At 31.8% G+C, this 5,034-nt stretch overlaps 1 long non-coding RNA gene across 1 annotated transcript; it reads right to left on the bottom strand.

The window, feature by feature from the left end:
• Positions 1-2,236: 2,236 nt before the first annotated feature.
• Positions 2,237-4,542, bottom strand: LOC133818741 (uncharacterized). Its single transcript, XR_009886086.1, has 4 exons — positions 3,863-4,542; positions 3,559-3,623; positions 3,120-3,173; positions 2,237-2,429 (listed from the first exon to the last, which is right to left on the bottom strand). It is a non-coding gene; the product is annotated as an uncharacterized LOC133818741 (long non-coding RNA).
• Positions 4,543-5,034: the final 492 nt, after the last annotated feature.

A 5,034-nucleotide genomic window follows, 5' to 3' on the forward strand; every position in this document is an offset into this window, starting at 1 on the left:
AAAAGGACATTCAACCAAGAGCAGAATGAGGGACTACTTAGCGCATCCCTCGATCTAATTCAAGAAAAATGAGAAGAGTCACAGTTACAGCTCGCCCATTATCAACAAAAAATCACTCGCTATTTTAATTCTAAAGTTAAGACACGTAGATTTGGATTGGGTGACTTGGTTCTCCGAAGGGTATTTATAGCAAATAAAGACCCCAAGGATGGTGTTTTAGGCCCGAATTGGGAGGGACCATATCAGGTCATTGAGGTTTTGCATGAAGGAACTTTCAAGATAGCTCGACTAAATGGGGAAGTAGTCCCACGGACCTGGGATGCCTTACATTTGAAAAAATATTATCAGTAGCACCACCATCAATGTAAGGCTTATTTATAAAAAGACATTTTATTAAATAATAGGTGGATTATTAAATAATTTTTAAGATTGTATGAGTTTGTGTTCCAGTGTTTGTAAAAGCAACCTAGAAAGTTTCTACATTTTGGTTACTTGAGGGCATATAACCCGAGATTGGCAAAATTAAGCTTGCTTGATAAGTTTAAATCATTAAAATCCCTGGATACAACGAGGTCCAAAACTTAGAGGCTTGGAAAAATTGATTATTCGACGACTTTTTAAGAGTTCGAGTTATCAATAAACCTAGCACGAACTAACTTTAAATCTTTTAAAATCCTGGACGTAACCAGGTCCAAAAACTTAGAGCTTGAAAAAATTGATTATTCAAGGGCTTGTTAAAGCTCGAGTTATCAATAAACCTAGCTCAAACTAAGTTTAAATCATTTAAAATCCTGGATGTAACCAGGTCCAAAAACTTAGAGCTTGAAAAAATTGATTATTCGACTGCTTTTTAAGAGCTCGAGTTTTCAATAAACCGAGAGCGAACTAAGTTTAAATCATTTAAAATCCTTGATGTAACCAGGTCCAAAATTTAGAAGCTTGGGAATATTGATTATTCAATGGCTTTTTAAAGTTTGAGTTATCAATAAATCTAGCACGAACTAAGTTTAAATCATGTAAAATCCTGGACGTAACACTACAAGAAAAAATGCTTTTAATAACACCGAAAATGTGTTATCAAAACATACGATAACACTTTCTGATGTGTTAAGACCCACTATGTTATCATAGGTCAGGGGTACTTTACATAAGACTTTATCAGTGTTATACAGATGTGTTATTGTATTGTCAACGATAACACAATTTATGTGTTATTTTAATATATAGATAAGTGTTTAATTATGTTATTTATAGTTGATTATATAACATTTTTTTTGTGTTATACTACACTTTAGTATAACACATTTTTTGTGTTATACTACACTTTAGTATAACACATTATTTGTGTTATACTACACTTTATTATAACACATGTGTTATATTAGCTTAGAGAAACATAATCTTTTTTTACTTACACAAAACTAGGAAAACAAATATGAAAGTTGAAGCCAAATAAGGTAACATAAATAAATTTTTATTAATTACCCAAATGTAATTACAATATTTAGTCTACTAGTCTAGGCTTAAGAAATCATATTACAACATAATTTATGCCCAATTCAGATTCCTTTATCACTATATACAAAACAAGAAATGTATACAAAAATTAGTGAAATACATTCTTCCATTCTTTCCATCAATATCTCGATGGCTTTGCAGTTTGTTTGAAAGTGTTATGCTTCAAAAACAGGTCAGTTAATGCCACCCTCAAGTTCTTAACCTCTCTATCTAATTCACTTGGTGTCCTTTGCTTGCAAGATCCTAGAAAATGGAGTAGGATCCACCAAAAACTGAGATAAGTCTACAGATCAGTGCTTGAAGTATCATACAAAAATAAAACTGTAAAACCCACATAGCTCTTACCATTTTCTGAAAGTTTTTTCAAGACTACAGTATGTATTCCATCTTTTAGATACCACAAATTGTCAACAGCAGCAACTAAATTACTTGTAACTAAACTATACTAAATTTCTATGACTAGAATGATAGTAAATGTAGAAGCAAATATTACATCCTTATGTTAATAAAATAGATCTAATGATCCACAGCACAAAAACCAATTGTTATCTTAAAAAATAAAAACCAATTGTTATCCACAACTTAAAATACAACAAAAACAATTTAGTCTCATAAGAAAAAGCATTCACTGCCCAAAATAGAGGCAGAGATTAGCTAACTTGTGTATATTTCAAAGCATCTATTCAAACCAATCACGTCACATGCATATGGAATAAACACCACAAGGCAAAACCAGAAAACTAAAAATAACTAGGAAGCAGCCAATATGGAATAAACACCACAAGGCAAAGCTTTACAACCTTAATTAACAATCAAAATACCTTCAAGACAGACTGCTTATTAGCTTTCTGAATGTGAATATTGGCAAGGAGAAGAATTAGATGTTCCCTCTGGTTGGCAACATTGCCTTCCTGGTTAGAAAACACATTATGAAAATTCAGAGAAGCATCAAAATATGAGCAATGCAGAAGAAAGAGCACATAGTCCAACCATGGAAAACAGAAATCAGAAGTACTTGGCAAAAATGGCCTGAATGGACAAGTAAAGTCATATCTCAACCTTTTTCTAGAGATTGTCTAGTCAGAAGATATCTCCTTTAACATCTATTTTTTTTAAGAAAAAAAACCTCAGAGCCATAGATAGTTTTCCAAACCATGAAATAGTCTTAGGAAGGGTACAATAATCAAATTTAGAGCACCATAACACTAGCTGCGTAAATTATTGTTAACTGGACATTTTTTTCCTTTGAAAAAGAGAGTAATGAAAAAATATTATTTTGTCAGTTAGGGACAAGTAAAGACAGCCATCTAATAACAACAATGAAATAACAAAAGAACCATATTTTGCTCTCAGAACTGCAATATGAGTTTTGCTCAATACACCAGAGCATACATTTAGTTCAAATATTGTTAGATATTAGATGTTTCATGACAGCCATATATGTGATAATCAGGAAAACCCCACTCTGAACTTTGTCACAGTTGTCTCAAACAAAATGAAGAAAAATTTATATAAGTTTCATGCAAGTCAATACCTGAAATCAAGAATTTCAACATCTAGGAGTAATTATACACAATTATGTTAGGAAAAGAGATGCTTACCGCCCATGTAAAAAGAAGGCTGACTTTTGCCCTTTCCTTTCCTGTGTTCACCAACTGAAAACAGACAAAGACTACTAAGTAACTTTCTAACAACAATATCAAATTCGTAAATTTATGACTAAAATATCATATTCTAGATCATGCTGAAATATTCACATACTTATTTAAGTTACACTTGTATAGAATTTAAAAATTAATAACAAAATCAATTCACACAGGAGAAAATACAAGGAATGATATTCAGCATATAATCACACCGAACAACATACATGAGCAGGGGAATTAATTTCAATAATAAAGAAGGGCAGGAAGAAGCATCGCCTTTTTAAAAAATGTAATCAAAGGACTCATTTAACAATATACACAAGTAGTAACCTGATACTCGTTTCTCTACTTATGCTTGACATAAACGACTCAGCAGAAATTTTAAGCAATTTACTGATTGTTCAACATGGATCCAATTGTTCAACATGGATCCAATTCATCTGCCATTGATCCCATTTTCTGCATGAAGAAGTAAGCAATCCAATTCATGAATCAAGCTTTTGAAACTCATGAAACAACTTCAGTTACTAGTTCAGATCACATCAAACAAATTAGTTTCAAACACTACTATAAATAAGTAAGCAATCCAATTCACAAACATGCATTACTCTTTATGCATACTGTATCTTAATGGTGAGCTTCATAAGAATCAACTATATGTTCAATATAATTTGACTAGCAAGTTTGAACTCAATTACCTGTACTATATGCCTTTGAGACAAAGTAAGTATTCCAACCAAGCGATAGTACAGAAACTTGAAAATGAAGCCAATACTTTGGAGCTTGTTTTGGTGATTGTCCCAAGTAAGCTTGTGCATAGAACTTTCTCAAGTTCTTTGTAACATTGTCTAAACTTAAAGATTGTGCCTTAATTCTAGTGTTCTTTTGACCTGAGTCAGTAAAAAATGCATCTAACTCGGTGTCAATAACAAAGGTTCACAAGAAACAGAAAATGAGACATGACAAGCAAATTTCTTAAGCTAAAAAGTACAGGGAATCCATGATTTTCTGTTTACATGAAGAAAAAAAACACTAAAACACATGTATTTCTACTCCAAACAATATGATCCAATTTTCAACTTCTTGCTACAACTTAGTAACTCTCCATTAAATCTATAATTCCTCCCTTTTTCTCTCTACTTGATCAATAATCATGTTCTTCTTTTACTGAACCTTGGAAGACATTTCTTATGCAGCCGAGGATTTGATTTTGAAACTAAAAGACAAACAATCATTCATTTATAAGCTATTTTGGTTGTACAAATTTTAAATTTAATTTCCCTTAAAATCAAATAGATTATTAGATAGATATGCATGAACCTCAGATGAGATGAACCTCATAAGTTGAAAATGAAATTGCTATACAGAAACATCACCATCACCAGTAAACTCAAAACCAGAGAGTACATGATCACCCAAAGACTATGTTTAGTAAAAAGGTTGGAAAAAGACAAGCTTCAGGTCCACAAAAGCACTACTCCTCAAACAAGCCATAACTTGCTAACACTGTCATATACCCATTACAATTTTCTAGGACAAATTTACTGTCCATATTAATACTAGTCATAAGAATATCAAATTAAAATAGCATAGAAAGTAAGTTTTTAGGAACTACCAATGCAAAAATTTCTACAGATTCCTTAATTGATTACAAAATAACTACAGCTCTTCTCTCCAATTGAAGAAAAGTATACCTCTCTTTCTCTATATATACACAAAATATATATATGTATATATTTATACAAGAAAGCCTCTCCGAGACAAAATAGTAGGAAATACTGTGTCATTAAACATAGAGGAAGTATATAAGTGGTATATACTTTCCCCCTCTCCTTTCTTACAAAGCTCATTATATCTCATCTCATGCAAG

Source organism: Humulus lupulus, chromosome 2, assembly GCF_963169125.1.
Source record: "Humulus lupulus chromosome 2, drHumLupu1.1, whole genome shotgun sequence".
NCBI classification, from domain to species: Eukaryota; Viridiplantae; Streptophyta; class Magnoliopsida; order Rosales; family Cannabaceae; genus Humulus; species Humulus lupulus.